This window comes from Heliangelus exortis, chromosome 4, assembly GCF_036169615.1.
Source record: "Heliangelus exortis chromosome 4, bHelExo1.hap1, whole genome shotgun sequence".
Taxonomy (NCBI): Eukaryota; Metazoa; Chordata; class Aves; order Apodiformes; family Trochilidae; genus Heliangelus; species Heliangelus exortis.
The window spans coordinates 17,544,905-17,557,492 of record NC_092425.1 but is presented as its reverse complement, the minus strand read 5'-3'; positions in this window follow the sequence as shown (position 1 = coordinate 17,557,492).

Below are 12,588 nucleotides of genomic sequence, written 5' to 3'. Positions count from 1 at the left end.
TAGAGGTAAACCACCTAAAACATGTGCTTAGTCATTCTTGGTTTTGTTGTTGTTTTTTTTTTCTGATTGCACACCGTCGTAATAGATGTCAATACTGTTATATTTATCGTGTCGTTTTCAATGCCATTACTGGCGTGTCTTATTTTTTAAAACAAAAAGGGTTTTGGCCTGTCCTACCCTAAGAAGTCGTACACTAACCTGAGATTAAAAGAGTACATCTTATTAGAGACGAACAGCGATTATTCCCATAACAGCAGTTCCCTAAAAGCGACAGGAGAGACTGAAACATAAGGTCATATCCTACCTTCTGACTGAGTATAAGCAGAGAATGTTTAAAACGTTCACATTCCTGTGTTATTTCTTTTGCACACATATGGTTTAAAACAAACAAAGTGGTAATTTTATTTAGCTGTACGTGTAAAAAGATGTATGTATGTAACTCCTCCACTCCCTCTGAAGAGAGCTCTGCCACCTGTTGTAAGCCCCAAAAGAGGAGATCACACTTTCACACTTTAAGGGCTTTTTTTTTTTTTTTTTTTTTTTTTTTTTTTTTTTTTTTTTTGCTTTTTTTTTTTCCGGTTTTTTTTGCTTTTTTTTTTTTTTTTTTTTTTTTTTTAATGATAAACACTATGCTCGGGAAAAAAATACCAACAAAACAGCAACAGGAAATCAGGAAATTTTATCATTGGCCGAAACAAAAACTATTTAGGGGCTCTTTCCCCGGGTTATCTGAATCCAGCCTTGGAAGTGCCCGTCTGCTGCTCAGCCGGGCTGCCCTGGCTGCCGGGTGACTGGTGCCTGGTGCACTCGGAGCCCCCGCACATCACCCGAGCGCTGGGAAGGCGCTGCCCCCCACCTCCGCCCCTCTCTCCGGCCACCGGCTGGCGGGGCGTAATGGAGGGACGCCGAAGCCTTCCTAATTGTTTTCCCTGCAGATGTCGTCCTGGTATTTAAAAGACTAAATCCCAACTCCCAGGAACACAGCTGGGGGATGTTGCATCCTATCAATTTATAACACGAAGGCATTCTGGAAAGACTGGTAAGGATATTTATTTTAAAATGTGTGCTGAAAACATATATGCGGGGGTGGCTGGACGGGATGGGGTGCAGGGTTGGGCGTCTCGAGTGTTGTTTCTAAGCCAAAATAGCACAGTTTGAGTTGTGAACAAATGGTTTCCAGAGAATAGTTATTTTCTTTCCTTTCCCTGGAAAAAAAAATATGTTTGAAGTTCCTGGAGTTTAAATTGTTAAATAATATTAATACCAAAAAGAATTCTTCAGGGCTTCTTGTTTTAATTTTGAAGAGCTGGCATGTGTGGTTTCTCTAATTCTTTCTTGCTTGATTGATTGATTGCTTGCTTTCTCTCGCTTTTTCTTCCTTTCTCTATTTATCTTTCTCTCTTCCTCTCCTCTATTCCTACCCCTCTTCCTCTGTTTCTCCCCCTCTTTCTCTCCATGTCGTTCTCTCTATATATCTTGCCCTCTCTTTTTCTCTCCCTCTCTTTTTCTCGTCTTCTTTATCTTTCATTCTTTTTTAGTTTTGTTTTTGGAAACTCCTTGCAAACGGACTACATTCGAGGTATTGTTGTGCGTAAAAGAAATAAATAATCCAATAAATAAAGCAGGCTTCTGTTACGACAAATTCCAAGACAGAGCAACTGTCTACGAGTTAAAAAACTCTCTAAGAAAAAAAAAAATAAACAACAGAACCTCTGTCAGTTGCGGAGGTGTGGATCAGGGGAGCAGAGCGCACCTCTCCCGCAGCCTCCACATCAGCGAAGTTGTCGGTGCCCCGGGTATCCTGGGGGAGAGGGCGGGCGCCACTGCCGGGAAGTAGGGCTTGAGGGATCATCCCTCAGAGTTCATCACCCACTAGCTCTCTGCAGACCTGGCAGCACTTCTCAGTAGGGTGCTGCTGTTTCCTCCCAGGCTCTTTTCTTTCATCAATGCCAGTGTGTTAAAACTATTGCGAAAACAGATAGAGATCTCATCTTCCTGTGAGGGCTAGGCGCCTCCCGGCCACCTTCACCGAGAGTTATCCCGGCTCTGGGGGATGCTCCTGCTGCCCGCTCGCCCCGTCGATGCTGACTGGGGCTGGCGGCGGAAGGGGCCTTGAGCCAGTCTCCCATGTTATCCCGGACCAGCATCTCTAACCTGGGGCGAAGGTGCAAACAACTCCGCCCTGTTGTCTATGGGAGGATTTTTCTCCAGAAAAGGAGAGGGGAAAGGTGTTGATGGGGTAATTGTGCAGTCAAAGTTTGAAGACAGTTTTCTGCTTTGAGCATCTGAGGAGGACTTTAACTCCAGCTGGGTCGGGGAGGGAAGAGGACACATGCGACACGATCCCTACTAGGGAGAGGAATGGCGCTGCTTCCCCTGCGAGGGCAGTTGGGGGGAGGCCCCAGCACCCCCCTGGTGAGCCGCATTGTCAGGGGTACCCCCCGGCCGGCGGGAGCCTCCCTCTCCCTAATCATTTGCATGTGCCTGCGCCCCGAGCAGCCTCGTTTGGAGCCGCGGCAAATACCGTAACAGCTCGCGTGTCGTAAATTACAGAGACCTCACTCCAGCAGGGAGATGCCAGAGAGGCGTCCGGTTTGTCTGCAGTTCTGAAAGTCACGGGAGAACGCGGGTTTGCTGCTTCCCTGATTTCCTTTTCCCCTCCCTCCCCCTCGACCGCCCTCTCCACCGAGAGCGAGGTTGCAATGACTAGTTTTGAAGGAAAAGAGACTTTCTGTCTTCCTCCCCCACATTTTTTTTTGTGTTTGTTTTTGTTTTTGTTTTTTTGTTTTTGTTTTTTTGTTTTTTTCTTTTTCAGTTGTTAATTCCTGTTTAGGATCCGAAAGTTACTCCGTGCGTTTTATTTTCGTTCTGTCTGCTATTGATTAGCCTGGGTTTAATCAGTGGGGGAAAATGCTCGCCACAAATGTGGGTATTGTTTGGCTGGAGAGACGGGCACCGAAGGAGGAAAACAGAGAGGATGGGAAACCGTGTGAATGACAGTGACGGTGGGACCAGCCTTTCCTGTGTCTGATTCTGCGCTCAAGCCCTTCCCAAAACAGATTTCCCTCTTTCCCCAACCTGCCTGCAGTGGTATGCAGGGGAGCCAGGGGCATGTTATCTCAGGAACATAATACTAATAAATGTGCTCATATGTTGCACATTCCACTTGCCTGTTTTATAAGGTTTCGCTGGTGGCTCTTAATGGGCTGGGTCACCGGGACTGATGCTAGCGAGGTTATTAGGATTAAGTAACCTAATGAATTGTATGGCCATTAGCGGGCTTTGAAAGTAGGTAGTTTTCCTTGTAACCTGGTCTTCTGCCTCTTAACACTGGCAATTATTTTTAACTGTCCTTCAATCACAGGTCGGAGGAGGGGGCTTTTCTCGTTGTTGTTTAAACCAGTCTCTGATGTTCAGAAATGGATTTAATCACAGGAGAAGACCGTGTTTTTTATCTCGGCTATTCCTCAGAACCGCTGGGCGAGCCTGACCGATGGGAGAGCAGCACCCGGTGGAGGAGCCGGCGTCGGTGCCTCTCCTTGCCGCTGACCAATATTCATCTCGGGGCACAGCTCCGGGAGTACTTGAGGAAGATTTTTATTTTCCCCCTGTGGAGAGTTTTTCTCTGTGTGCCTTTTGACTTATCAAGGTAAGGGGTGTGATGCTCGGTTCCCCCTACAGCTGTTAGCCCCTCACAGCTCCCTCCCGGGACGGACCGAGGAAACCTTGTCTCTTTCCTGTCTTCACCAACCCGCACTTCGGTACGGCCACGGGGCCCTACCCGGCGGCGGCGCTGGGCGGGAGGCGAGGCAGGGCAAGGGCAGGCCGGAGGCACCGGATCTGAGGCTTCGGTCTGCCCAGGGAGCAGGGGGAGTGCAGGTTGACAGAAGCGAGCTCTTGCGCCATCCACCGTCTTCTCCGGCAGCAGGGGACAAACCTAACCATGTTTTTTTGTTTTGTTGTTGTTGTCTTGTTGTTTGTTTGATTGATTGTTATTGTATTTTTTTAAATTTACGTCCTTGTCTGCCCCTTCGGGAGAAGGGAGCATCTGAATGTGGACACAGGTTACAGATCGTAATGCCCGGTCGGGAAGGCCGTGCCAGCAGTGAATCTCTGCTTTAGAACAAGTGCTAGAGGCAGATTTAATATGATCAGATCTGAAATATTTGTCCTGAAGTTGTTTTTCGGACCATGCACACAACAAAACAAAACAAACAAAAAAACCAACCAACGAAAACAAAACCAAACCAGAGCAAAACAAAACAAAACAAACAACAAAAATCAACGAAACAAACCAAACAAAAGCAAAACAAAATAATCAACATCCCAAGAAAAAAGCCCCACAAGAGGGTGTTGGGAGACGAGGAAAAGAGAACGCAGGATTTTAACCGGGTGGTTCCAGAAGCCCGGCGGCGCTTGCTCCGCTCGGCCGGAGGGATTTTTGTGGGGCCGCGGCGGCTGGAGGCAGGGCTGGGCCCAGACTACGCTCTCGGAGCAGAAGAAGCCGGGAAACCTTGGCCCGCCGAGACTGGTGCTCCTTCGGCAGCATTGCCACCGGGCTGGTGACTACATGCGAAGCCTTCTTTTCAATCTATAAAAGCTCAAGATCAAATAGCGAAAGGCACCGGGTCTGCCGGGCTTCCTGATTCATGACTGCCGGGAACGGGCTGCTCTGCGGGGCCCTGGCGGCGGGCGCAGCGCGAGGTGTGTGAAGGCAGAAGGGAGGAAAGCTTCAGCCTGCCTGACTTGGAAAGCCTCCACTTCCCCACAGCTTTTTCAATCCCCAATACTTTTCACACCCTGTTAGGAGTTAATACCGTCGAAACCGCTAAACGCTTCCATTCCTTAAGGTATGGCCCCGGCGGGGGGCTGCGCCTGCCGGTCCCCAGCCCCGGGGGCAGTCAGGGACGCAGCGGTGGGGAGCCCTGCCAGCCCCGCGGAAAGGTCTCTGCTGGAAATTCCTGGGATGCTTCGTGCTTAGGCTAACGCGTTGGGACTGCTTTATTTGTAGCGGCTTCGGGGGGCAGGGGAGGGGAAGGATTCCCGGGATACCTTTTCGGGAAGAGCTGGGGGTACTGCCAGAGCCGTTTCAGCTCCATGTTTTAGATGCCAGTCCCTCGTCGTGGGGAGTCGGTTCGGGGTCAGCTATGCGGTCTGGGCTCTGCAGCTAGCACTGCCGAGCGTCAGGGAACGGTCCCTGGGGAAGGAGGTGTCAAAAATAGGCTATAACTTGACTGTAGCCGGCGGATTTCTTTCTTGATTATTTTTTTAATTTAAGGTGGGGGTTGTTTTCGGCGTCAGCGGTTGAGCCTCACATCTTTCAACTGCGGCCTGCTGCCGTCTGCGGCAGCCGGTACCGCTCCGACCCGGCACCTTCCCTGCCACCGGTGCCCTTAGGCAACCAGCCGCTACGCTTCGGTACAGCAAAACCGCAGCCAGGACAGGAGATGACCTCGCTTTTGATGTGCCCCACCCTCACCACTCACTCGGCAAGGCCAAGGGCAGGGAGCGGACCCCTCCTTCCCTAAGTTTACAGTGACAGTGAACATACGCAGCAACAAAGAGCCGGTCGGGGGAGCATTTCCCCTTCTTTTGTGGTATTTTGTTTTGTTTTGTTTGTTTGTTTGTTTTTTTGTTTTGTTGTTGTTTTTGTGGGTTTTTGTTTGTTTGTTTTTTGCTTTGTTTTATTTTGTTTTTTGTTTTGTTTTTCCATCCAAAGTGATAGTTAGGAAATTCAGTGTGACATTTCTTGCCACTCCTTCCCAAACTGCCAACACTGTCCCCAGCACAACGGACCGACTGGGGTCTCCCCATCCCGCAGCAAGAATCCTCTTTTCCGAGAGGCACTAAATTCATCCAGAAGGCCTGCAGTGCATAGCTGTGCCCAGCCTTTGAGGCAGTGGGGCTTTGTAGGCTGGCATTCAGAGCTTCAAGAGTTTTGTTCGGCCAGTTCGGCATCAAACAACACGTACCTCGTCCCCGGCGCAAAACTACTGCATCTCTAGATCTCAGATCTGCCGTGCTCCCCTCCAGCCCTTTCCGCTCCGTTGGGTAGACAAAGGGGTGCGTCTCTCCTTGCACCCCGCAGCTCACCAGCACTCCTTCTCTTGCAGTAACTTCGGGGAAGGCCGAAATAGCAGGTCGGTGGGCATTAAGTCTGCAGATTGAACTTTTAGGTACCTCGTCCCCAGCCTCACGGTGAGCGCTCTTACAGCTGTAAATGCTGCGGCATCCCTCAGCTCCGCGTTTGCTCTCTGTTTAAAACGCTTTAAAATGTTGCCGCGGGGAAGGGAAATCCGTCTGTAACACGCTCTTGGAGGGTCGCTCTATTGCCCTGATTCGGCTTTTCCCATAGCCGCCGGGAAATGCACCGCGGAATGTTCCCAAGGAACACGCTGCGGAGCTCTCCGAGACAGGTTGGTTGCGAGGCCGGGAAGGGGGGAAAGATTTCCCCGGCTGCCCTGTTTCTGCCCGGAGCACACACAGTCCCTCCCCCTCGGGCAGGTCCAATTTGGCTGCAGCACGTCCCCTCAGTTCCTGGAGGCCAGCCCGGCCTCACCCGAGTTACACCCCACGGGCTGCCCTCGCAAAGTGCCGTGGGGATCTCTGTGTGTGACCGAGGAGAGGCAAGACACTTGGGTTGTGTCCGTGACTTATCCTCACATTGTTTTTCTCCAACAGAAGCATCAGATCAGATGGAAAAGGAGGTCCTCTGCCCTCCCCACTCACCCGGGCGAAAGAAATCGAGGTAACAGAGACAATGATTTGGTTCTAATCCCCTCTGCAGCCCGAGGGCCCCGATCCACAGAGGTTCAGCTCGCCGCTCTTTTTCTCTGACGCAGGGAGCACCCCCTCCACTTTTTTCCAACCCTTGGATCCTCGCCCCGCCCACCACAACCTCCTCTGGCCGGTGAGGATCCAGATGCCCCACGCTCAGGGCTCTCGCCTAGTCTCGAGGGCTGATGCACATACAGAGATGGCCACTTCCTCCTTTACCCTCCCCAGGCCTCGTCAGGACCCTAAACCCTGCCCAGAGGGAGGCAGGTGTGTGGGGGATGCGACAAAAACCAGACAGTTTGTCTCACTGATCAGGTGTGACTACAGAGGGTCTCCTCACTCACCCGGTTGCAGGATGGAGCCCTGAGGGCAGATGAAAACTGTGCCCTTGCTCATCTCAACTAGATGATATAATTTGTTCAGGTAGAGTATAGGGTCTCAAGTCGAGAGCTAGGAGATTCTTCAGGGAAAGGACGCTCTCATGGGATGCCGGGAGAGCGTGAGTCTGTGTGGAACCGACCATACAAAGGCACCACAGTTGGGTGTCCAAGACGGGCCCTTACAATCAGCTGCGACCCCCGGAGAGCTGCCACCGCTTACTGCCCACAGCCGCGGACCTGCCTTACCCAGGGCACCTGGCAGGAGGCACCCGCGGGTTGCAGGCGTCCACACGCTCTTGTTCCTCTCATTGCCGGGGCTGCTCCTGCCTCGCTCCGCGTATCCCTTCTCTTCCCTTCGAATATAATAGCTATGAATAGAATTAATAGAATAGAATATATATTATGTTGGTTTAGCTACCTTATAAAATAACAGCCTCTCCTCATTTCCTTCACGGGCTTGAATATCTGCATAAAATGCAAAGTGGGGAATATGGAAATATAGCTTTTACATATTAAGTACGAATATATTATACGATATCAGCGTAAAACCATAAATGCATACATGAATTGTGGAGATGCTCTGGTTTGATGATATGGTAGGATGGGACACCTGATGTGCTGTTACACAGCGTCTCTTTGGATGTGCAGCTCCTGTCTGGGTCTGATCCAGGATCTCCTGTTCAGAGCCAGCAGCTGTGACACCCTCCCTCTCCCTGCACTTTCCTGCGTTCTGGCCCCATCCAGATGAGGCCTGGGGGAAAGGGATGTGATTTTGCCTCTGCTGTGGCCCTGCTCTCGGGCAAGGGGGGAGGGGGCAGAGAGGCACAAGTGCTTGGTCTGATAGGATGGTGTCATCTCTGGCTCTTCCTGCAGAAATAAGTCTTATTTAGCAGAGCAGGGCATGGAGTGCCTGAAATTACTAACAGATATTAAACCTGCACCCACACCTCATCATCCTACCTGAAGGAAAAGAAAATGGAAAGGAAGAGAGAGATCACTGTTGGAAGTAAACAAGCAGGTTGAAATCAGTTGTCAGAGCGCTGCATGGAGGTGAACCTGGTTTTCCTTTGTGTTTCTTTTTGTAAAACACAAAAAAGTGCCTCGAGACGTGAGATGCCAGCTCCAAATTGCTGTTTACAAAATTTCACGTGGCACAGATCAGAACTTTCAAAGATCTCTTTATGAAAGAGAAGACATTTCCCCGATTTCTTGTGATTTTTTTTCCCTTTGGGTTATATAAGTGCATCTTCAGTGTTCAAAAGACATTAATACATGCATCTGTTCATCCTCCTTTAATAAACTCATTTAGAGTCACCAAGTAACATTCCAGGACAGTGACTGATTTCTTAGAAAGAAGGAAGGAAGGAAGGAAGGAAGGAAGGAAGGAAGGAAGGAAGGAAGGAAGGAAGGAAGGAAGGAAGGAAGAAAGAAAGAAAGAAAGAAAGAAAGAAAGAAAGAAAGAAAGAAAGAAAGAAAGAAAGAAAGAAAGAAAGAAAGAAAGAAAGAAAGAAAGAAAGAAAGAAAGAAAGAAAGAAAGAAAGAAAGAAAGAAAGAAAGAAAGAAAGAAAGAAAGAAAGAAAGAGAAAGAAAGAAAGAATAAAAAATAAAAAAAAAATAAAAAAGGGAAGGGGCAAAAGGAGAAGGACATAAGGAAAAAAAGCTGAAAGGAAAGACAAAGTATTAAAAAAAAAAAAAAGAAAAAAAGAAAAAAAAAAAAGGAGGCAAAAGGGTCAAAAAAAAGGAAAAAATTACCACTTGCACTTGAAGCTGCAGGAGCAGTGGTGGAGCTGGGGTCAGAGCCAGATTCTCACCCCCAGATGCACAGTGCCAGCCCCACAGAGTAAGTGTTGCCAGACTGTTTGGCTTGGTGTGTGGGGCTGGCACTGTCTGTTCTGGGATGAGGATCTGGCCTCACACCTTCCAGCGAACCAAATCCGACATCAAAGAGCACACGATAGGCAATGTGGAGTGCACATGGGAGGCTTGCAAAGCCTTTTCTGTCAAAACATGTTTCTTGGTGTTTTTCTGTCCTACCAGACCTAGATCCCTGACGCCCTCACAGGGTTGTGGACAAGCAGCAGAGGGACCTTCAGACCTCTTAGAGATGGGCTGTGCATAACACAGCTTCTTGAAGTGAGCCAGGGGAGCTACTAGTTTCCTTTCTTTCTCCGTGGGGTGCAGTGACTTGAGACAAGTTAATAGCCATTGTCATCCAGGGATGGTTTTTATTGTGTTTTTGGACCCCCTAAGATTTAACTCGTCTTCTGCTACTTTGCTGTACAAACTGGGTATCAATTCAACATCCACTTGCAAACTCAACCCTCACAATCAATATCTCACCTGCTTTGCATCTACCCTACTGTCCAGCTCCCTGTGCAGTCGAACAGACCAACTGCCTCCACCTCAAGTCCGAGGTCTTGATACTGGATATCCCATTTACCCCTGTTCAGTGGCTTCATGTGGCTCCCCACTCCCACGATCTGCCAGGGTCCTGAGGCACACTCGGATCTGAGGTGGTTTGTAGTGGGAAATGGAGGGGAATATTAAGGCTATGGTCTGATAGAGAATGGAGAGGAGCTGGGAAATTTAATTAAGATCATTCAGTTCTGCATGAGTATTCAAGAAAACAGTCTATAAACATTTTAAATAACAAAATAAAGTTCTGATTTAGGAGAGACTTGGGAATTTGAAGCACATTTTAATGGTGATTTGTTTCTACTTTTTTATTTTTCATTCTTTCAAGCCATATTATTTTGAGAGGTTATAAAAAAGAACAATAGATTTGTGTGCATCAATTAATATGCTGTAGTATACTGCAGTAAATGCTACATGTATATATATATATATATATATATATATACACTCATTTCCCATTTCCATAACAAATCTAGAGAAAAACTTAATGTTTTTGCAGAGGTTCCAAGACAGAGCATTTAGAAAGAGTCACTGCAATAACTCATCCTATCTACACCTCAGAAACTCCTATTATTTTACTGGGACATGAGTCCAGCTCACAAACATACCGACACTTGGGATAAGGTGGAAATCTGGTCTTTCAATGCAGACTATTTTTTCATGTTGTCATACTTTTACCAAGTAACTCCCCTGGCACCAGGGAAGCATCTGAATTGCCTGAAGCTCTGCTCCACACATGCACTGGAGCCCTTCAGTCTTGACAGGACTAAGTGCATATCTCACACCTAATCCCATCCGGATTCACAGACAAAGCATTCCTTCTTCCTGGCAGAGCTGGCTCTGGCAGTGCACATGTAGTGCACACTCACACAAACAGTGTCTGCATGGAGCAGGCACCAGAGCACAGCAGGGAAATGCCAGCAGTGAGACCGTGTACTCAGCCCAGTTTTGCACAGCAGCCTGTTACCTGGCAAGGTCCATGCCCTTCAGCTGCTTTAAGGAATTCACATATGTAATTTTCCCTTTGATGCTGCATTAATATGTATGGTATGATTAAGGATTAAGTTCCTCTTCCCTTCTCCCTTGCTTGTTGAAAACAACAGGAATAGTTTCTACCCAGACATCAGTGTGCTATTACAAAAGGTGGGAAGTAGAAGTTTAACCTCCCTGAGGTCCCCAGAGCTTCTGGGAACATCCTATTAAATATCAGGCCATTGCTTTTGATAAAAGATGATGGATATTTCAGTCTCTATTAATAAAGGTTTATTCTTTATGCCCACAGTGCAACAGGAAAGGAGTAGAAGCCACTGATCTGACAGTCAGGTCCCCGATAGATCTAGGTAGTGCTGAGCTGCTTACAGGGAAGTGATGGGACATTTTGTTGCCTTGGCAAAAAAACAGGTGGGGAGGTTTTTAAATTTTTGGTATGTATGCCTTGTAATGAAGAAGTCAGTGCAGGGGCTTTGGAAAAGGTCCCAAAAAGACTCATCTCGAGGCTGTGTGAAGCAGCAATGGACTTTTGAATACTGGGTAAGGACAGTGAGTAGCTGTGGTGGCTGTGTAGCTGGAAAGCAAGAAACACATATCCTCAGAGGCACCAACACTGGATGCCTCATATGGAGCACTGTTGGCATGAGCTAACTGCATGTGGTAACTGCAAGTGGTAGAATTGGTGATGTGAGGACAGCATGGTGTTTAAAAACCAGGCCACAGCTGCATAGAACATTACAAGACTGAAACAGGTAACTGTGAGACAGAAAACATATCTGGTTCAACTCCTTAACTCAGCAAGGAGTATTTTCCAAATTGCTACATCACCATTCTGGTCCATTGAGAGCTGCCTAAGGGCTGTGGCAGAGCCCTGGCAAAATGTGGCTGTTGTCACCCTAGGGCTGCAATAGGCACTCCTCCTCCCTGTGGAGGGACTCCAGGCACTCCTCTACCCTGAGAGCCTGGGGTTGCCTTGGGCTGGTGCAGTCCAAAGCCCTGCAGTCCTTGTGTCCTCTAACTATGTATCTGCATTTAAGATAGAGAAGGAAAGATAAAGGAGGAAAACTATTTAGGCCAGCTAGGCAGCCTAAAAGAAGGTATTGATGAAAAGAATGTAAAGTTCATATCCATCTTTGTCTTTCAGTATGGGGAGGTACTCTGATCTTCTGGGCACCTGGAGCACAAAGGTCCTTTTTGCCTGAATTTCTCTTAGAATCTCTAAGGCAGAGCTCGGTGGCCTACTGAGGCCTCTTGGACTCTTTTTAACATTATGAAAAGGCAGGTACATTTCATTTTAACTTTGGAGCTCGTCCCCAAGATCCCGGAGGTGGGAAATTTAATTCTAAGCATCATGTTATTTGTGAAGACCAGATTTTCTTTATCATTTGCAATCTTCCATTTACCGCCAGAAGGACAGTATCTCTTACTGCAACAGGAAAAGAACAAAACATAAAATTGGTATCTTCTAATCATATTTATTCTTATACACAACAAGCTCAAATGCTGGGATATTTAATAGCTTTTTCACTATTGGACTCTTTGTTTGGATGTGGTTTTCCTGATGTATCCTAGTAACATGTTTAGTTAATTTATATTGTGTGTATGTGTAGACAGATATACACACATCCATATGTATGCACACACATAGTCCTCATTAAATAAGTGTCAAACCTCCCACAGCAGAGTTGGGTTTGGAGGGCAATAGGGCTGAAAAACTAGAAGTCTGTTCCCTTAGCAGAGGGCTACCACAGAGACTGCTCCCAGGAGGCACACACATCCTCCAGCAGGAATCTGGAGCCCCTCTGTGTCTGGCATGAAGGTTGCCCTGACAGGCGCACCCCAGGCAGCATAAAAATCCTTATTTCCCTTTGGGAGCAGAGCCCCATGTTCACAAGCCTTCCAGAGAGGGTGGGTTCATCGCCTCCCCCATCCTTCTCTTGCACGTGCAGAGCCTGAAGCTCTTGGCCAGTCCCTTGGTATCAGAGGGGTTTTTGCAAGTACACATTGGTGATGTGAGGACTTGATC